Raw genomic sequence first — 22,702 nt, 5'->3', positions numbered from 1 at the left:
CATCAGGGCTTATGTTCAGGGGATGTCATCCTGAAAAATCATGCTAGGGCTTATTTTCCGGTCAGGTCTTATTTTCGGGGAAACACAGTAAGTAGTCAAGAGATAATGCTCGTGATGCATGATGGGGCAGAGGCTGAGAGGGAGAGGTGGTTCAGGGGAGAAAGAGAGGCTGAGCATGTCAGGGAGGTGTGGAAACACACAGCCTCTCGGGACCATCACTGGTCTGGTGAGGACATGCTTACTCCTCTACCTTTGAGGTGCATCACAATTACCTTGGGAGTTTCTTAAAACTGCAGCCGCTCCATCCTCTACCTTGAGATTCTGATTCAGTAGGTTGGTGACCCCAAAATCTTTGCTCTTAACCACCACACTAGGCTAACTCTCATTCTACGATCGTGTGTCGTCACACCAGCCTTCACAATGCAAGCAAGGCAAAAGGGGGCCCAGAACGTCCCCCTGGTAGCAGAGTAGAAAATCCTGACAGCCTTACATTTTGCTCTCCCTTAGTCATCTCAGACGTAGTCTTCCAGCATCCTCTTCTACACCAACTCTTTACTTTGTAGTTTTATATCCTCTTTCATCTGAGTTCAAAGTATTCCCAACACTGCCCTCATGATTGGGCAATGGGAGCAGGTAATACCCTCGTTTTATAGGAGGATAAATAGAGGACCCAGAGAGCTCCCCTTCCTGCCATGGTCAGACGACACTGAAGCTGAGGACAGAATTCAAGCCTGCCTTTTGTTCTGTTCGTGGTAGTATGTATTGTCCTCTCCCCTGAATCACATGGACCCTGTATTGCTTTTCTTATTAATCAAGGCAGTGTCTGGAAAGGAGCCTGCATCGTGCCCAGCTGAAGTCACTTCTCCCCTTGACCACACTAATCAGGGGCTGCCTGGGGCTCTGGAGCTTAGTGGGTGTTTCATGATGCTCTGCAAAACAGCCATCAGAAATTCCCTAGAGACTTTTCTTCTAAGGGTGTCAAGGAAAACTTCAGAATGCTGTCAAAGAATGAGAGAGGCAAAGACAGTGACATCCCAAGGCTTCGCTTCTGTGTCAGTTTGGGAGACAAGGGTGCTGTAATTGCATGGCTGTCTATGAAAATGTTGAAGGGAAGCTGTCTGCCGGGCTGACAGTAAGAATGAATAAGAAACCTGGGACTTCACAGCATACAGTGGTGCTCAGCTAGTGCACAACTCACCCCTAGGTCCAGGGGATACAGAGGAGCAGGACCATTTTCCTGCTACGGAGGGGCAAGGGTCACATTTGGCTTTGGACAGAGCCCTTCAAGCCAAGACTGACCCGTGTACCTCAAGAAGGGACACGCTCTAGAGCAGAGGTTCTCAGAATTTGGGGTGCACAAGAATCCCCTGACTGGTGTATTACTATCGCAGATTCCGGAGCCCATGCCTGGAGAGGGACAGATCTGGGCAGGAGCTCAGGAGTCTGCATGTTTTGCTCCTGGTGACAGTCGCAGGGCCACACTTGAGATTACCCTGCTCTAGAGAAGACACACGAAATTTTCCCATTTACCTGCTTCTGTCAGTGGCCCGACCAGCAGTCAGCCGAGTCACAGGGAAGCATGGTTTCTCAGATTGCACTTTTCCCTCATTCCAGAAGTTTCAGTTTTCTTTCTGGTTGGATTCCAGGATGTTGTGATAAAGCAACTTGGGGAACAAACATAACGAAATATGCTGACATCCCATATGGATGCTGAAAACAATTTCAATGAAGGGTCACAGCTATTCATGACCACTTAATTGGTTTCTCCTGCCACCATTTAAAAAGCAGCTAAATGACAATCATATATGCAAATTTAAAAAAACAAGCTAGAGGCTAGGACAGATAGTATCTCACACAGCACAGGCTGCTGAGACACTGGAATGTTCTTGCATTAAAACTTGTCCAGGAGGAACCTCCCCTCCCACCAAGCCAGGATGCCAATCCCGTGGAAGACAGTGTTGCCTCATCTGTGCTGCTCCGGCCAGTGGCCCAGAGACACCCCATGAAACAACAGCCCTGGCTGTTAGAACCTGGCCTCCAGCCGGCCTGCCTGCCGAGGACGTGGGAGCACTGTCATCCAGCAAAGAGGTGGCCCCAGGATGATGGGTTCTTGTTTGTCCCCTACCTTGAGGTTTATGCTCTAAATGCGAGCAAGCATCTAACAAGCTGATTGTTTTTAAAGAGAAATTCATTAATTGGAGTTTCAGACGTTGGCGTTATGAAAAGAGGAGCTGAAGCAGAACTAAGCCACTCATTATGTGGCAGGTTTCTGAGGTATTCTCCATAACGTCTCATGCTTCATGAGCATGCAGGACACCTCTGTCTGATGCCTGGCCCTCGCAATGAGTCTGAGTGGTTAGGAACACAGACATTTCTGTCCTACTAGACGCTTCTCTGATCCCTTTACTGGTTGTCGAATCTCTTTTTAAAATTCTCCAACTTTATATTCAACCACTAAAAACTTTCCCGAAACAGGCATGAGTGTTTTCTAGCAGATAATTTTAATGCTGAGAATTCTCTTCCCCAGCCCCTACTCTACTTCTTTGAAGTCCACATGCCTTTCATCTGTAAATATGAAAATAAACATTAATAATTAATGCGTTCCCATCCTCTCCAAGGGGGAAGGTGTATTTACTTTTGAGGAAGAAATTATTATTTCCCAGAGCTAGAGAGATCAGCAGAATGGGAACTCTGCTTTTGATAGGCTTCATGTAGATTCGAACTGCCTCCAGTAATTACACCTGCCTTCAAGAGCAACTATTACTGGGACGCTCCCTCCTGAATTATTGCCTCTAGCTGGAAATAGGTTTCAAATGGTGGCTTTTCAGCTTTTTACTGTCCCTCTGACCACAACCCCCATGGATGACTCCCACCTTTTACGAGAGGAGCCCTAACATCTCCCACAGGCCCTGTAGCTCTCCCTGTGCAATGAACTTGCCCCATTACCTCTACTCCTAGTACGAGGAATACTTCTCGGGACATCCTCTGGCTCCTCCCGGGGCTGTGTCTCCACAGGCACCCGTTTTATGACTGACGGCTACCTGGAATGCCCTTCCAGGCCCGGTCAGTTTAGTCTGCCTGATAAATAAGCACCGGAGGAGAGGATGCCCCAGCCCAGGCACACACCTCACCAGCAGCTCAGGAACCGAAAGGAACAATGTTACCTCGTCCAGCTCACATTCATACCCCCATCATTTTAGCACAGCTGACCTTGGCCCTTCTATATTTTCTGCCTCGAGTAACCTGTGAGGGTTGCAGTTCATGTTTCCTACCTCTGCATAAAGAAGTGTTTCCTGTGATGCAGCCTTTCTTACGTCACGGAGCAGCATCGAATGTGAGCACTTGGGGAATGCTGTGAACAGACCCACCATTCCTAGCCACACCCGTTAGGATTATACAGATTGTGGCAGCCCCCCAAAGACACCCGAGTCCTAATCCCTGGAACCTCTGACTATGTCACCTTCAGTGGTAAAGGGCTTCGCAGAGGTGACTAAAAAGGGTTTAGTGACGGGAAGATTATCCTGGATTATCCAGGTGGGCGTCCTTCTAAGAGGGAAGCAGGAGGGTCAGAGAGAAAATATGGTGATGGCAGCAGAGGTCGGAGTGACGCAGGGCCACAAACCTAGGAATGCAGGGCAGCCTCTAGAACAGGGGTGTCCAAACTTTTTTCAATGTTTTTCACCAAGGGCCATATGCGGTAAAATACACAAACAGCCGGGCCACTCACTCGAGGTGAAGTACGTATTGCCTCACCTGGTTTACTTAAGTAAACTAAATATATTTTTGGAATTTGCTGCGGGCCAATTAACAATGGATTGTGGGCCGCAGTTGGCCCGCGGGCCACAGTTTTGACACCCCTGCTCTAGAAGCTGGAAAAGGCAAAGGAAGCAGATTTTCTCCTAGATCCTCCAGAAGAAACATTGCCTTGCTGACATCTTGATTTCAGCTCGCTGTATTAACAAATCACCACAAATTGGGTGGTTTAACACAACAGAAATTTATTTTCTCACTGTCCTGGAGGCCAGAAGTCCAAAATCGAGGTGTCAGCAGAGCTGCACGCCTTCTGCAGGTTCTGGGGGGAATCTGTTCATTGTCTATTCTAGTTTCTGGTGGCTCCCGGCATTCAGTGGCTCTGACCATATCACCCCCATCTCTGCCTCTGCTCACACTGTCTCTTCTCTCTCAAAACTCCCTCTGCCTGGACTTAGGGCACACCCAGATAATCTGGGATAAGCTCCTCATCTTTTTTCTTTTTTTACAGGACTCTATTGGGGAATAGTGTGTACTTCCAGGGCTTTTTTTCCCCAAGTCAAGTTGTTGTCCTTTCAGTCTTAGTTGTGGAGGGCGCAGCTCAGCTCCAGATCCAGTTGCCGTTGCTAGTTGCAGGGGGCGCAGCCCACCATCCCTTGCGGGACTCAAGGAGTTGAACCAGCAACCTTGTGGTTGAGCCCACTGGCCCATGTGGGAATCGAACCGGCAACCTTTGGAGTTAGGAGCACGGAGCTCCAACCACCTGAGCCACCGGGCTGGCCCCAGCTCCTCATCTTAAGATTCTTAAATTAATCACTCATTTTGTCACAGACAGTAATATTCACAGGTTCTGGCAATTAGGACTTTTTGGGAGCTACCACTTAACCCACTAACCTCCTAACACAGAATTTGGACTTCCGACCTCAGAACTGTGAGATAATAGATTTGTGTTGTCCTAAGCTACTAAATTCATGGTAATTTGTTACCGTAGCAATAGGAAATTAATGTACTGACTGATCATATGTCCTCTCACTTGGACTCTCTAAGCTGAAGAGTCCCTCTGATCTCTCCCTCATGGAGGTCACTCTGGATTATGTTGATTGCCCTGTGGCCCTGGCAATGGTCTGAGCCAGACCTGAGGTGGTGGAGTGGGCTTCCTGAGCCTGCTTCTGCCATGTTCTTCTACGAGAATGGTTTCACCCACTCAGATCTACACTGTCAGAACTCTCCCTGGCGAAATGTTTGCACATGGAGAAAGGAGAAAGGAGAAGAGAACCTAGAACTAAAATACTGTGAAGCATCTCAGGAACTGGGAGGATGGCCCAGGGGGGAGTCTGTCTGATTTTAAGGGCCAACATCCTTCCCCAAAGTGGGGAAGAGTTTCAACAGCACATGTCTTAACAACCTCTCTCTGGACTGAAGCAGCTGATGATACCCAGGCTAGAGAAGGACAAATGCAGGACCTGGGCATATCCCTTCTACTCCTTTCCAAATGTTTCCCTAAACTCAGGCAGTTCAGCTAGTGATCTTGTGCATTTAGACACCTATAGGTCCGTCTAGCTAAGGCAGAGTTTTATTCTGCTCTTAAAACCAGGTCATTGCTCTTATGGTTTAGCTTCTTCGCCAGCACAGGGAAAGCATCTCCCAGGGATGAGTTCAAAACAAAGTTCCCTGACATGTTATTTCAGTCTCTTGGAAATAGTGCTACTGGGGACAAAACCAAAACTAAATATAATGTTACCTGGGCAATGGGAAATGCTTTCCACATGTACCTTTCACTGGGATTTGAACATGACTACTGGGAAAAGTCTAAATGGAAAGGATTCGAATTTAGTTAAAAACTGAAAGAAAAGGCAGTAATATGGGCACAGTAGTAAACAGAGATGGTGGCAACAGGTTTTCTGTATGAAGGGGCTTAGGGCTGGTAATATGGTGGGGAGAGACACACTGGTAGCACTAAGACATACTATATTTGGACTGTAGGTTTACTTGGACAGCTTTGGGTCGGGGGCAGCACTAAAGCCCACCTAGCCACCTGTGGGGACAGAGCCAGGAGTGCAGTTTCCAGGCTCTCGGCCTCACATAGACAGGTGCTGGCTCAGATAGTAAATGGCCATCACCTGTGATGGGATGGCCATCAGCTGTGGCTAGTTGGCCGTCAGCTATAACCAGTGAGCCATTGGCCACTAATATAACTGCTGTGGCTACGCTAGCAGCAAATGGGGGCTAGCAAGAAGATGGTGGCTGAGCTGGCAAGGGCGGATTGCAGTTAGCAAGTGAGGTTGGTTGGTTGGCAGAGAAGCGGACGGCAGGTTGCAGATCATGTGGCTCCTGCTTCCTGTGTGTCTAACCCAGCCGCGAGCGAGAATATAGTGGTATGACTCCCCTATCCATGGCCCCGTGGGTGTTCCTTTTGGCCTCGCCATGTCCTGCGTTATGTGGGGAGCAGGAGCTGAGACCCCGCCTGACACCCTGCGTGACACCACCCTTTGATGCCACTACTGTCTGAGTGGTAGAACTACAAGTGGTTTGCATGTTCTTATTTATTCTTTTCTATCTTTTCCAGTTTTTATATAAGTGAACGATAGTAAGATCCCATGTCTTAAAAAAGAAATAATATGTTAGTATGTGTGTGGGAGAAAAATGTTGGAACATTCAACAAAATAGTGGCAGTGATTCTCTGGGGACAAGGTGATGGAAGGCTTCTACTTTCTGCTTTATGCATTTCTGTAATGTTTTCATTTTAAAATATTTTTAAGGGCAATTTTGACTCACATTTGTTAACAACAAAAAAAAGTTTTTTTTGATGACTACTATATACTAGAGGCATTAAACATACATTATTCTTAAAAGTTTCTCTGAAAATATGAACAAGGTAATAGTGATTTTTAAGAATAATTTTTAAAAAATTCATGGGAAAACTACTGCGTGGCTGCAAATTAGGATGCATGGATTATTAGGGTGAGTGAGACAGGTGATGCAAAAACTCTTAGGAGTGTTCCTCAGTGGAATCACTGAGGAAGTGGCAGCCATCTGAGGAATCTCTTTCCAAACCCCAAATCCCCACCACAGAGAAGGAAGCAGAGGGGAGAGGCAGCTGCTGCTCAGGGACCTGTAGGCAAAGGCTCCTGAGTTGTTTCTCTCAGCCGGCCTCCTGCCTTCAACATCCCAACTGCAGCTTAGGGACCTGGGAAAGCTTCATAAAGAAGCTGACAGGCAGCCTCTTTGGAGAGGCTGTTCCTAGAAGGGGCTGTCAATTCCAGCAAGTCAAGCTGAAAGCAATGCATAGACTAAGGTATTTCAGCTAACAGTTGTGGGAGCTCTAAAACAACTAGTTATTCCCTCCTCCCTCCCCAAAAGGTCATCTGCTCCAGGCAGCAAGCAACATAATTTCCACAGAATAATAGCCAGATGCTGGCAGAACCATCTGAGTTCAAATGATGAACTTTAAAGATAAAGGGGCAAATCGGATCTTCTTAACTACTCTTAACAATGCCTGTGTTATCACTGAGTTCCCAGTGCTCTCAAGAGGGCCTCAGAGGAGCAAGTCCTCTCGAGTTATGACCTTTCGTACATCCGGGAACAGCGCTGGGCCAGAGCAGTGCCTGGCTGGGTCTCACTAATGGAGACTTCCAGGCCATGGGAAGTTCTCTGGGCTACAATCAGAGGCTTGTTATATCTGGGAAGGCACAGCGTGCTCATTCCACTTGTTGTCAGACTGGCCAGGTTCAGAAAGAAACCTCAAGAAGCGTATCAGTTCTCGGGAAGTGCTCGCAGGCAGGGTGGCGGTGCTTCAGTGGAAAAAAGGAGTCTCCCCGTGGAACCCAGTGGGCTCCTGCGTCAGGGGCTAGTTGCCCATTCCCAGGAGAGTGGGAAATGGGCCATTGGGAGGAGAGTGGGAAATGGGCCATTACACTAGACAAGTCGACTGTCTTTACAGAAGCACAGATTCTGTGGTTGGGTCTCTGAATGTCCTTCTCACTGGAGAATGAACTCCGCCTATTGAACGGGGTCCACGTAGCAATATTCTCTTCCTCCCACTTCCTCTGCGGGAAGCTGGTTTGGGCCTTCCTGGTTTCCATTCCCAACCTGGAGACTGAGAAGTCCAAGGACTGCTGTCTCCGTACTCTTGTCCACTCGGAATGAATGTGAGCATTTTAGTTTCTTATTGCAGTCACTACCTACTCACTCCTGGGAACCAGCGCATAGACCAAGGGTAACAGCAACAAAAGAGCCCTCAGAAAGCCACTCATCCAGCAACTATTTGTCGAGCCTCAACTAGTTCTAGGTCTTATAAGGATGAGTAAAAGTCAGTTTTGGTCCTTGACTCCTGGAGCTTGTTATCTAGTGAAATGGATAATCAGTAATAAAATAGTCATACAAATAAGTATACAATATAAGTTACATTAAGTGCTGTAGAGGAAAAATACAGGACTAGTGTTTTGAAAGCAATGGTTTTCAACCTTTCAGTAAAAAATACATTTTACATTAGAATCCAATATATACATACAAACACACACACACACAGACATATAATAAAACAAAAGCCTCATTAAATAATTCTTACTCTTACTATGAGCAATGTACTCTGATATCTTCTGGTCTATTAATTAAAAAAATTATGGTTACAATCCAATAAATTGATGTCACAACCAACTAACGGATGTGATACACGATATAAAAAAACCCAGTCACGGGGGCCCTAACCCGGGGCAGAGCTGGGGTAGAGGTCACAGCACAGTTCCCTGTGGGAATGACCTTTAGGCTAAGCCATGCGAGGTTAAGCAGAGTTAGCCCTAAAAGCCCAGGAAAGAATGTGCCAGGCAGAGGGAACAGCACATGCAAAGATTCCTCCTTTTATAGAAAAGGAAATGAGGGACTAAGGAGGGATGTGATTTGTTCAAGGTCACGTAACTCTAAGCCCAGGTCTCCTAGCTCCAAGTTCAAGGTGCTTTAGTGTACTGCAGCTATCAGTTATAGTCTTCCTCTTCATTTTACTAATCATGGGCCAATTCTTCTCACCTCGGTTGACTAGGAGAAAAGAGAAAAGAACAACGCAGGAGGCTATGTTTACAAAGAGCCCATTAATTCTTCATGCAAAACAATGCACCTTAGCTCCTACCCCACCTGGCTCGAGGCCTGCACTGCAAGCTGTTTGTTCCTTCCCGGTAGGCACTGGCAGGAAGCCACACTCCAGCTTAGCCCTGGCTTTAATGAAAAGGCATTTACAAACTCTCCGGGCAAGGTTCAGACTCAGCGAAGGGCCTGGGAAGAATGCAGAGCACTGAGCCCGCTATTCCATGTCCCCAGGTGGATGCCGCACCTGCCTTCCCACGTGTTTCCACCTTGCTCAGTTCCCTGCTAGCAGTCCCGGGGACTGCTGGCAAGTGAGCTGTGTAAATGGCTTCAGTTGTGCGGCACGAAGGTAATGTGACTCCTGCAAGTGAAATATAGGCCACAACCAAGGGTGTCGGTCAGGATCGGGGTCAAAGTGGCTGGTGAAGGACGACGTGAGAAGGAGAGGGGTCAGAGGAGGCACGGGCCTTGTGCCAAGTTTCAAAGCAGGCACGAAAGAAACAGGGCTGCTGTATACAGTTGCTCAGTTAGTACATTGCACAAAGCACCCAGGGAGGGGAGTGAGGCTGAAATGGAGCCCACACTCCACTCACAAAACTGTTCCTGGCAAGGGGCTATGTCTGCCTAGAACTTTGAGTCACAGAGGAATGGCTCAGTAGGGCACGTTGTCAGAGAGTTGGAGACAGCCAGACCCAAACAACAGCACATTGAAAACATGACTGTGCAGCCCAGGGAAGGTCTTAAACACCACTGGTGTGGGGGTGGATAAGGGCAGGTGGCTGGATGCCGGGCCCAGTGACAAGCTGCAACCACAGGAGCTACCGGCTGATAAGCAGACACCTGCAGTTCTAATACCTTATCCAGCCAGACTCGGATCCTCCTCCATCTTCACTTCTCCTTCATCAAGCTCGGAGTAATCAAGCCACACCCTGGAGGCACAGCTCCACTCCCGAGATTTTAATTATGCTTCAATTGTAGTTTAAAAAATGTTACTAGTAATACAGGCCCATGTAAAAAAAAAAAAATCCAAACATTACTCAGAGGTAAATAATGAAAAGAACAGCTTCTTCCCAGTTTTAAAATTAAAATCTTCCTCTGTCAATAACCTCCTTACTGTGCATCCCTCATTTTCCAAACCTGCTTTCTGTTCTCACTGGAGCCTGTAATTACGCTGCCCCCTCATTGTGCTGACAACCAGCGCCTGTCAGATCTGTAGTGCTTCCCTCCACCTCTGACCTCAGGGCCAGCTGCTTCACTGCCATTTTAAATGCTGCCTCCTCGGAAAGCTTGCCCCAAACATGCCGAGCTACACCCCCGTCCTGATGCTCCGTCACTGCTGCTTCTCCAGGCGAGAGGACTTCAGAGACTTAGCCCATTAGGAATTCATGGGCCCAACTCAGCCCTCACCCCTGTGCAACAAGACTTTTATTCATCTCGCAGACGCTCAGGCTCCTTTCTCACAGTGGGTAATTCAGGCCTCACCGCCTCCTCAGCAAGTGGGAGAGGTCTTTTCTTAGCAGGGACTCCAGTCAGCTCCCTTGGACTTCACCCTGCAAGTCAGAGGTAAAAGGAGCCACGCCCTCTCCTCCTATCAGTCTCCGAGGAAGGGACTCCTTTCCTCCCCAGCAAAGTTACCTCTTCCCTGGTGTCTCCTAGGTCATCCTATTTGCTCCCTTTCTCTCTTGCACCTGGATTATTTTCCTCAAAAAAATGTTTCCCCTTCTGCCATCAGACATGCTCAGATCTCTTTATTATCAGAAATCATTCTAAGTCGAAATCAAACTCTTTAAGTTGGTTGGATCACCATGGAGAACAATGTATAATAATCCTATTAAAAACAACATGGAAGCAACCTAAGTGTCTACTGATGGATGAATAAAGAAAACATGGTGTGTATGCGTGTATTACATATATAGAGAGAGACAGGATGGCAAAAAATGTATAACATTGTAAGGAAGGAGAAAGCTGCATTAAAATTACACTGATGGTAACCACTTTGAGTAGCTCTTGTAATTGCAGAAGTCAAATGTGACTTGTATTTACCTTTTGTTATCGGTATATATTATTACAATTTTAATACAGTTTTTCCTTTCTTAAAATGTGTATACATTTGTTGACACCCTCTGTGTGTGTGTGTGTGTATCATTCAGCAATAAAAAGAAGGAAATCTTGCCATATATGATAACATGGGTGGACCTTGAGGGTATTACACTAAGTGAAATAAGTCAGACAGAGAAGAACAAATACCATTATGACCTCACTTATATGTGGAACCTAAAACAAAACAAAAAAACAAAAACAAAAAACCACACTCATAGACACAGAGAACAGACTGGTGGTTGCCTGAGGTGCGGGGTGGGTGAAATGGGTGAAGGTGATCAAAATGTACAAACTTCCAGTTATAAAATAAATAAGTCCTGGGAATGTAATGTATAGCACGGTAACTATACATTAAGTATAGTTATAGCTATAAGTAGTTAACAATACTGTATCGTATATTTGAAAGTTGCTAAGAAAATAAATCTTAAAAGTTTTCATCACAAGAAAGAAAAATTGGTAACTCTGTGTGGTGATGGATGTTAACTAGACTTATTGTGATCATTTTACAGCATATACAAATACTGAATCATTATGTTGTACATTTGAAACCAATATAATTAATGTTATATGTCAATTACATCTCGATAGAAAAAAACAACATTGTTTATACCCTTTGCCTCTGTAATTCTACTTCATGGGATATATTCTGAAGAAATAACCCACAAAAGAAGGAAAGCAACTTGTACAAGTGATGTTCACAGCAGAAATATTTATACTTGCAAAATGTTGGAAATACCCCCATTGCCCAATACTAGATTGATGGTTAAGCATACTCTGGTATCAGGATGATGGGATACCACAGAAAGAATGGGATATTTGAGTGATACAGAGAAATCTGCAGATGAGGCACATTTTAATCCACAAAAATATATATAAACAAAAGGTGTATGCTTATTACAATTTTATATACTCGTATGTTTGCTGATAGTGAAAGAATTGTTTATAAGAAAAAATTTGATCCTACTGCTTCTTCTGGTTACTACTTTTCTCCCCTTCCCTATTGTTCTCTGGTGACTATCCACTGTCTCTATTTTCTCTCTATCTGCTTTTCCCCATAAGCCTATGCAATCTGGCTTCTATTTCCAGTGTTTTACTGGACTGACACCCTTAGCAATCATCATGATTTTCTTCTGGGTAAATCCTAAGTCTAGTTAAACCAGTAGCACTGAAGCTCTCAACATCTTCTCTTCCCTGCTGCTGAAACCATCCTAACTTCCCCACATCTCTTCACTTTTTTCCGAGTTACGGATAATTCTCAGAGCTATTATTTGGAGCTCTGGTCTTTGTACTCTGTACCCAGGACCTCTGGAGAGGTCCCTTTCCGGGAAGCCACCCCGCCTGTGCTGCTGACTCCCACATCTACGGCTGCGTCCCAACCGCACCCTCAGCTTCTGGTTCTATGTGATCCCTCCACGTGGATGTCTCCAACTGTCAGCTCTAACTCTCCGTGTCTAAAACTAACCTCCCCTCCAAACTGTCTGTCTCTTCAACGTCCTAACTTCTGCTCAATGTCACCAATGCTGTCCCAAACTCAAAACCAGCTCGCCCCCTCCGTGTGGTAAGGGGACCTTCGTCGAGTCCTCATCGCACACATTCCCGGCTGTTCCTTCGCGGAGGCTGCGCCTGGCCCCATGGAAAGCCCTCCCTGGGGTTCTGTCTGCTCTTCAGGGCAAGCTCAGGTTCCGCTTCCTTTGTGAAGCCTTTTCCGCTTACTCCAGTTCACAATAATTATTTCCTCTCAGAATCCTTTTTGAATTTAGACTCTATAGTACTATCGACACACAAGACACTGTTCCTTTCATTTCTTTTGCTGGAACGCTCTCACTCCTCTGTCCTCTGGTGGGCGGGAGCCTGCGTCATCCTGCACATTCAGCTCCAGTGTCTCCCTGTGTGAAGCTTTCCCCGTTCTCACAGGCTCAGGGTCACCCTTCCTTCTGGGTTCCCAAAGCACCCCTTCCCATGGCTGCTGGAGCTCTCATCCCCTTGGGTTGCAGTGATTTTCTCTTTTGTGTCCAATTCTCTTGCCAGAATGTGAGCTGAGTTTCTTAAGGACAAAGACCATGTTTTACACCATAAAGCACACAGATGTGTCACTGACATCTGACAGTGTCATACACACTCATCATTCCACACATCCATCTTATCTCCAAACCAGACTGCCGTTCCCTCGTGGACAGGGGTTGAATCTCATTTCTTTTACATCTCTCAGTGATTTAGAACACAAAACAGAAAGGACTTACAGAGAGTACTTATTGAGAATATACTTAGAATAAGGCCTTATTCTAGTAGACAATATTCCAGTAGAAGACAATATGCAAATTTATATGAATAACCTCTAAACCTGGAAACTATACTTTCCGGGGAATACAAGTCTTATCAAGTCTCAAAACCCTGCACCTTGCTATTTCGGGGCCAGCATAACATATCTCTGTACTTAGCAGTGGTCTTGTCACTTAAAAGTGTTAATAGGATGCCCAAACTGGGAACTTTCAGCTGGGAAGTCTCCCCGTCTAAAATCACAACAAATCAGAGACTAAATCAGCATCCCTGATAAGCGGCAATAACCCGCAGAGAAGGAGGTGGTGGGGGAAGGTACGGCTGTCTGCCAAGAGTCTGGAGCTGCAGAGAAGTCTGACTACACAGTACATATTATACCAGCGGAGATAAGCCTTCAGTGAAACACTCCTCACATGGGAAGGGATATTTCATTTCAGCCAGTGGTCCAAGACCTGCCCCTTTCACATGACACAACGCACGTCAGTCCAAGTATGATCTTGCTAACTCAGAGCAGCTAAAATTTCAGTTCTTACCAGTCAGGAAACACCATTTAAATTACAAGGTGACCAGGACGACAACAACAACACCCTCAAGAGAAGATAAATGCTTCTTTGACAATCACTCTCTCCATGGGTGGAGCGTCTCCCGCCAGCCATACCTAAAGACTTGTTCACTAATAATCCCAGGCGGCAGGGAAGGCCTCCACCCCATGTGGGACAGGTGTTTTGGGAGTCAGAACCATCTGGAAAAAGAGGCACATCCTGCTTAGCAAACATTTGTCGCAGCAGAGGCTGAGCTGTGGGACAGGCCATATGGCCCTCAATTCTAAGTCCCAGATCCCCAGTGCTCAGAGTCGGGCAGACTCCACCACTGGCAGAAGGCAGGTATCAGTCCACTGGACGGAGTCCCTGAGATAATGTACAATGTGTGTGTGGATGGGAAAGACACAGCGAGAGGACAGCTGCCAGGCCAGCCCTTCCCTTCACAGCCAGCAGCTCCAGGGACCTGGTGGAACAAGGAGGGAGCTGCCCAGTCTCTTCCTGCAGAGGGCTTCTGCTCAGGCCACTGGCCGGTACCCAACCTTCTCAATCCCTGTAAGGAAAAGGGCCTCTGAGCTGATGGCTGATCAGAATATACCCAGGGAGACAAGGGAAAGGAGACTGCAGCAGCCTGGGCTCAGTCGTCCAAACAGGTCGTTCAGATAGGCACACACCCAGCAAACATGAGAGAAAGGCTCAAATAGGGCCCCCAACACACTGGGGAACTGGGAATCTAGAAAATCTGAAGACGTGGAAAGACAGCCTACCCAAAACAGCCTTGTGGTACACAGGTTGTTACTGAAACTTGCTAAATTTAAACAGCAAGAGTTAAGAGGCAAAGAAAACTATCTTAAAACACTTTCTTTTCATGTATTTTTTTTTTCATCTCATTTGAGTCAAGACAGATGACTGCTTGGATGGATGGATTTGGAGTTTCTAGGCTGATTTTAAGTGACAGGCCCACCCAATAATACCTCAGGCATGCTCTCTCTCCAAGAGGACATGAAGTAGCTCTCTAAAGAAACACCTTTGAGAAGTGTTTATAATTAATCATGGCAATAATGAAACAAAATAACCATAAAAAATTAAAAACCTTGTGATTTTTTTAGAGATTGTGCTACTGCATGGAATCTATAAATCACTCGTTTAAAAATTTTGTAATAAAAATTATAGTTGCTTAACACAGGGAAGTTTGGAAAACACTTAAAAGCACTAAGAAAAATACCCATTCACTTATAATTCCATTATTTAAAGATAATCATTTATGGTTTGGCATATGCTCTTCTAGCACCTTGTCACACTTTTCTGTATAAAAATTGTATAATTCTCAACATACTATTTTACATCCTTTTTTCACTGATTGTATCAAAAGTTTAAGATACTAATAAATATTCTTCTATAGGATTTTTAATGCCTGTATTTTATCTAGATGAATGTGACCAATCCCCAATTGTTGATCCTTTTGGTTGTTTTAAATGTTTAATATTAATAATGTTGGATTAATAAAAATCCTTGTATGAGTATTTTTATACACACCTCTGATTTTTATAAATATTCCCAGAATAGCAATTCATGGTTTATGGATATGTGTCCTTTTAAGGCTTTTGATATACATTGTCCAAATTACTGAGTAGATTTGAAGCCATGCTTCTTGCTAAGTTATTTTAAACATATCACACAAGTGGTATGTATCTCCTATATATAGGAAATAGTTTCAAGAAAAAAATAATCTTACATGGAGTCAAAACACTTTAGATAGGCCAAGTCATTTATTTCAGGCAAATGAGAAGTCCAGAGCTTAAAACACTGATATTATACTAAAAAGTTGGGTAACAACATCTGGCCAGTTTAGCCAAGTTGGTAGGGCATGGTACTGGTGAGAACAAGATCTGTGGCTTAGGCCAGTATTGGCCAGTCAATTCTACACAGAGGAGAATCCATCCCAGGGTGCCTCACCAACCTTGGCCAACTGTCACACAAATTTGTACTTCGGGCCAAAGGGAAGACTAGATGACGGAATGTGGATTACTCAGCATAACCCATCCTAATTCCTGGGTAAGGGAGCATGTGTCCAAATGATAGGTGTGTCATCTTTCTATAATAAGCAGGACATCTGGCTAGGAAACACAACTGACCGGCTTATGAGAAAATTAAAAGCGCAATAATACTTAATAAAGTTGTCACAGTTTATCAGTAAGTCCTAAGAGAAACACTTAATAAATCTCTGTATGAAAGGGGTGCTCTATCAGCCAGGTTGGAGCTAAAACACAGCCACTGTAACATAGTGTGTCAGCGTTTCAGTTGGGGTTCCTTTAAACTTCCAAGCCCTCTTGACGTTAAGTAAGAGGCATGGAGTTTTCATGAAGACCATATGGTCATATGGTCAGATGCCATTTTCATCCATAGTTGAAAATTAAATTACCTTATTAGAATAGTAATGATTACTTCAACTGGTCAAGAGAAAGAGGGGACTTCGCAAGAAGGAAATGAAAAGACTAGGAATAGGTGTTGAGGTAGGAGGTCAATAAGTACGCTGGGCTGCCAGGGAAGTGGCCACGTTGGAGGGTCCTGCCATCCCTGAAGAGCCTGGTTTGATGCCAACTGGCTTGGTCTGCTGGAGGGAAGCAGTCTAACCCTATGTGCCCCTGTAAAGGCTCCATGGAAAGGAGCCACAGAAGGCTCCATGGAAAGGCAACTGCTTCTTTTGTACCAAAATGTATTCACTGAAAACAACCACTACCAATTCTACTGGTGTTTGTGAAATTATAAAAACGTATGTGTTTCTAGACAATTCATACCTAGAAACATGTAAAAATTCCCCTTTGAGTCTTCTCTTCCACAACCAAATCTATTATTTATTATTATTATTATTATTATTATTATTATTATTATTTTTCAGTCTTTGGATGCTATTCCTGGGTATTTTCTTCCCTCATGAAATTTATAGGAATTTAAATTCATTTATGTTCTCTGATCTGAATGGCCCTGGTTCGTTAACTTGGTGGTCTCTACCTTGAGCCCATCTGGAATCGCTGCCATCCAAAATGACCTCCCTTTACCTCTCTGCCCATTAGTGAGGAGGTTTCCCTCCTAAATGGGTAGCTCCTTTCCCTGGCCCTTCAGAGCTCCTGGATGCAGAAGCTGATCTGAGCAAAGTCACCAAGTAAAGCTACACCTCTAATAGAAGAGAAAGTGAATCAAGACCACGTGGGCTTTACTCACAAGCAAGAACTCAGCAGCCTTTCCACTTCAAATTAAGATCACTCCTCAGACTGGCCTCCCCAGCTGGAGGACCAAACGCCCCCACAACGCACACAAACACACCAAGTTTGCACTCTCCTAGTCAACTGCTCCTGCCCTGCCAGTCTTTTAGATAACCGGGTCAGCTGAATACATGGAGACAAAGGGGTATTTCATATACTCCTTTTTTTGGCAGTTGAAATAACACTGTAAGTGCCAGGTCTTCATAGGACAAATCTTTTCTCTGTGCATGTCAAACACACGGAGAGGTCTGCCAGGAGATGGGAGCTACTGAATTGAGGACTGAAGATGGATTTAAATCACAATAAAATTTTGAAAGCATTATTTTTTATTTTATACTTTAGTGATATAAAGTCATTGCTACCTCTTATTAAGCAGGTACTCTACATTCTTTTCTTTCATTTAGTCCTCACAACCACCCTGTAAAACAGTCATTCCAGACTTGCAGGTGAGGAAATCGGCACTCAGAAGTCCCACGACTTGCCCAACGCCACACAGCCAAGAAGTGGCAGGACTGGGGTTTGAACTCAGGTCTTTTTTCTTCTAGAGGCCAGGCTGCCTCACTATCCCAAGGTAGGGATTAGAGGTCCCTATGGCTTCCAGAAACTAAAAAAGGCTACATTCTGGGAGCTGGAAGAGAATCCTCTTGGCCCCCTTTCGGCCCTCTCCACCTTATTTTCTGGAATGCAGCAACTTCACAGATAAGAAGTTGAGAAGACTTCAAACATCCTCCTTCACATTTACTTTATATTAGATAACACAAATTTAAAAAAGAACAACCTCCCTGAAGTTGGAATGTGTGAGGAAAAATTATTATTGTTAAGGTGGCAAGACTATTTAATTAGTGTGACACGACATTTTGCCTGGCTTTGCAACATCTCAGACAGTAAAACAAGCCCTTGTCTATAGTGCTAATTACAGACTACTCAATTATTTTTATTAAAACCCTTTGGAATATTAAACATGAGGGATGAAGCAACGTGGTATTGCAGAATAGCTCTAGTCTGGAAATCTGGGTTCTAATCCTGACTCAGCAAGTAATAACCATCAGTGTTTATTTGCATGATGTACATACGCTATAGTATTTTCACATACTTGCTACATTAGTCGGGTGACCTAACCCTTGGTGTCTCGTGGAAACCTGGAAATGAGGACATTGAACTATACCATTTGAAGTCCTCTCCACTTCTAACATCCTAAGTGGGAAGGACACATGTCTTTGGATCTTTACAAACATGTTTGTAAACAGATCGGGGCAGATGCATTCTGGTTGAGAAAATTATATTTTCTGTTCAGCTTCGGAAAGATGTTACTTGGTTAAATTCAGGTTATACAATTCAGTTCTGACAATTAAGTTCGCAAACTCATCCTAGAAAAAGTGTTACATACCTCATTGCTGAATATCACTACGGTCACCTTTGAAGTACTCCCTTTGGAGTACTTCGCCAGCACCTAGTCTACCCTAATGAAAGCAATTTTGGAACTCTTTTTCTGGAATGGCCATCAGAGCTGTCGTTGTATTACCCTTGATGTCCTGAATGTCATCAAAATGTCTTCCTTTCAATATTTCCATTATCTTCAGGTAAAGAGAGAAGTCATTGAGCCAGATCAGGTGAGTAGGGAGGGTGTTCCAATGCAGTTATTTGTTTACTGGCTAAAAACTCCCTCACAGACAGTGCCCTGTGAGCTGGTACATTGTTGTGATGCAAGAGCCATGAATTGCTGGCAAAAAGTTCAGGTCATTTTCATCTAACTTTTTCACGCAGCCTTTTCAGCACTTTCAAATAGTAAACTTGGTTAACTGTTTGTCCAGTTGGTACAAATTCATAATGAATAATCCCTCTGATATCAAAAAAGGTTAGCAACATCATTTTAACTCTTAATTTGGACTGATGGAACTTTTTTGGTCGTGGAGAGTTGGCTGACTTCCATAGCGCACTTTGACGCTTTGTTTCAGGGTCGTATTGGTACACCTATGTTTCATCACCAGTGATAACATGGCCCAAAACATCATCTTGCCTCTCCAAAAGGTCTTGGCAAACTTCGACTCTCCTTTGCTTTTGTTCATCAGTGAGCTCCTTTGGGACCATTTTTGCACACACCTTTCTCGTGCCAAGATTTTCAGTTAAAATTTTCCTAACTGTTTATTGATGTTTACTTGCTCTGCTATTCTCCTCACAATCATCCGATGATTTTCATGCACAATTCCACACATTTTTACAATGTTTTCATCAGTTCTGCTCGTTACTGGCCGCCCTGACCTCTCTTCATCAGTGACGCGTTCTTTCCCCTCAGAAAAACATTTAATTCTTTTTTACACTACCGTTTTCTTCATGGCATTACCCCCATAAACTTGGACTAACATGTCCCTGATTTCACTTCCACTCTTGCCAAGTTTAACAAGAAATTGAATGTTTGTTCATTGCTCTAATTCAAGCTCAGACGTTTTCACGACAGCACACAAAAACATGCAACAATAATGAATGCTGCTCAGCAAGACACCACCACACATCGACACAAACACAGCTGTGAGACATTGATACACCAAGGTTATGAAACCTCACCGAGCTGTTTGTACAGTGCTGCCAGTGTAAGTGCATGGTGACAAGTTCACGAACTTAAGTGTCACACCTTGTAGCTCATATGGTATTTGCTGCCAGCGAATTGGCTTAGCTTCTGGAGGGTACCATATTAAGGCTTTAGGCTAGATTCCCACATAGGCTCTTTCCTCTGTTGAATAGCCAAATACCATGCCTAATTCCAGCCAATCATCTTGGATATATATCCCAGTAGAGTAAGCTGGCTTGGGGGAAGGACTTGAAGAAATCTGTCCTCACAATGCATGTACTCTCAGGACGATAGGTCAGTAATGGCATCATTACACACTCAGGAATATTATAAATCTCACTCTTTCTCACTTTTAAGACACACAAATCCCTCCTTCAAGTCTTGCCACCTCCTGGCTATTTCCACGTTCCGGAAATTAGGATTACCTTAGAATCAACATATATAATTTGATCTGGTAGTGTTATTTTATCTAAAATCTGTTGGTAAGTTGTTGGTGTGCCTTGCCTTAGAATCAAGGACATATAGTGCTATAAAACCACAACATAGATTACATAGATTTAGGTCTAACGTGGTTCAAATAATGTCCCTCTCCTGGATCTTAACAATTACATTCAATAACAACCGGATGGGCAATGTACGAGACACAGGTATTAGTTCTGTTTCCCAATCGTAGCAGTTTAAAAGGCATTCCATAATTATCTCATAAAACACTGGTATGGATTTCAAAGGCAAATTAACCCACATAAAAACCACTGTGATACTCTGAAAATGTACTGTCCCACAGCAGACTGCAAAAGGAACATTTTACTCATATGCTCCCGATCTATCTAGCCTTGACAAATTTTCTTGCTTCTTAATTCACAACCCTCCATCCCAGTATATCACTGATTCCCAAAATATACTCAACCCAGGAGGAGCAGCTCTCCAGTACAGCTGTCTGCTCCTGCCCTGCCCGGGTATTTCGGTGAGCTATGTGACACAGAGAGGACCACACAGAAGGAATGTAACTCTCAAACCCCACAGTTCCCATCGCCCTGCAGGCAGGTGCATCCCGCCAAACCCCAGACTGGCATTCGAAACAGAAGAAACTGCACTGCTGCATGGGGGCTGTAGTTTTCCTGAACTTCATCTCTATGTTTAAAACTAGGGCGACAGCCATCTTTCCTACTGTAAACTAATCTGATGGGCATGGGAGTAGGGAGTGGCTCTGAGGAGGCTGCCAATAGGCCATGATTGAGCAAAGTCAAGGAGCAAAATCGTGACTTCTCATTATCTGCAATCCCAGAAACTCCACATTAGTGGGTCCCTCAGCATGATTTTTTAGGAGTGAACCATCTACTCCTTTTGCAGTAGTAAAACCCAAAGCCTCTTGTACAGTTTAACTGGCTGATATTTAAACATATTTTCTAACAGGACACTCAAATCTGGAAGCCAGACACACAAAAAAAAAATCAAAGGAAGTTGGCGATGAAGTACACACACAGTAGTTAGGAGCCCTCAAGTTCAGGCATGTTTATTAAGATACAGCTTCTGGCTGTGGGCAACAACTCAGACTTTGGCTGGATGTCTGCTGGAAAAAGAAACCAGTTTGGGATATTCCTCTATTCCAAGATCAGGGAATGCAAGACGGGCAGGTGGAGGGGTAGCAAACACAACCCAGGGAATCCTCCAAATATGCTAGAACCCCTATCAGGTGACAGCTCCCACAAAGACTCACAGCTGCAGAAGGCAGGGGGGTACAGGCCTTAGACCTACACCACGGAGAAACCGCTCTCTCCTCTCCCATCTGCACATGCTAGACTAAAACTACGTTTTACCCAGTTGCTTCCCACATGGAATTCACAGGCATCAGAGATCAAGTCCTGCCACAACCCCTCAATACACAAACAGTAAGCACTTGCTATGGATGACATCAAGCCTGTTTCCAAACCTCACAATATAACAGGATTGTACTGAGGGGGTGAAAAATGCATTTTAAACAGTACGGCAAGATGCTTATTCACAACTACACACCGGACGTGCAAGAACTTCAGCTCCCACATGCAACCTTCCCCGCCTGCACGCCCTCCCCACAGCACCCGCCACGGCAGTACTGAGCCCACCACGAGGCCACCGTGCACCAGCCGGTGTTCACTAAACAGTCGCTGACCACGACGGGGCTAAACCCTTCTCAGCAAAATCTACTCTGAAAGCCACTCGAGCTCTTAGCCGCCGGTCAGAACTGTCCAGACCCGCTTCCCACACCAGCCAGGGCAGGAGCGTGTGGGTACGAAACCTGAGGCCCGAAGGTTTGGGCAGGCGGAATGTCCCCCCCTCCCCCAAGTCAACCCTCGCTTTCTCCCTTGTCACTCTTTTTCTGGCGTATCACTGGGGAAAACCAGAAAGGCCGGAGGTGTCAGGCCCAAGACAAGTAAGGAAGAGAGACAACGGCGGACGGGGGGCACTTGGGGGTAAAAAATCAGTCCAGGGCCGAGGTGCGGTAGCGCCACAACCAGTGGGGAAGGACCCCCAAGGCGGGTCTGAGGGAGGGACGGGGAGGGGGAGTGGCTCGAGGAGGCCTGACGGCTGCGGCCGCAGGGAGCCCGGGAGAGAGGGATGGAGGGAGGGAGGCGAGTGGGGGGTGAGACGCAGTTGGGGGGGGCGGGAGCGCGGGTGGGTAGGCGAGGGGGGCAGGCCGGTTCCCCTCCCCCAGCCCGGGCCCGGGCCTCCCGCTGACTCAGCCCCACGGCGTCTGTCGCCTCGGCCCGGACTCACAGTGCGCGACGCGGCTCCGGTGGAGGCGGCGGGGGAGGGGACAGGCGGTGGGAGCGCTGCGGCTGAGGCTGCGGCTCCGGCCGGCGGCTCGGGGGCGGAAGGTCCTAACAGAGGCCGCCGCGGTCTCCGGCTTCAACGCACAGAGACTGCGGGGGAAGAGAGAACTGCGCAGGCGCGATGCGGCCACCGCTGTCAGTCCGAGCGGGGCGGGGCCAGGGCACCCGCCGTCTCCAAGGCAACCGGTGGCGAGGGAAGGACAGCCACTACCTCCACCTTGTCTTAGCAACGGCGGAGGGAGGTGGGGGGCGACGAGAACAGTCCCTATAGATTGTCATAGCAACAAGGAGAAGAACCCGCTTCATAAATTTACCGCGGTA

At 45.6% G+C, this 22,702-nt stretch overlaps 1 protein-coding gene across 2 annotated transcripts in view; it reads right to left on the bottom strand.

Annotated features, from left to right (window-relative positions):
* The window catches only part of MAPRE3 (microtubule associated protein RP/EB family member 3), a 44,238-nt gene extending 21,751 nt beyond the window's left edge, over positions 1-22,487 (bottom strand). For both annotated transcript variants that reach the window (XM_019735335.2, XM_019735336.2), the window contains exon 1: positions 22,326-22,487. The gene's annotated coding sequence lies outside the window, so the exon portion shown is untranslated. The remainder of the gene's footprint in view (positions 1-22,325) is intronic.
* Positions 22,488-22,702: the final 215 nt, after the last annotated feature.

This window comes from Rhinolophus sinicus, linkage group LG05, assembly GCF_036562045.2.
Source record: "Rhinolophus sinicus isolate RSC01 linkage group LG05, ASM3656204v1, whole genome shotgun sequence".
Taxonomy (NCBI): Eukaryota; Metazoa; Chordata; class Mammalia; order Chiroptera; family Rhinolophidae; genus Rhinolophus; species Rhinolophus sinicus.
This window is presented reverse-complemented; position numbering and strand designations above follow the sequence as displayed.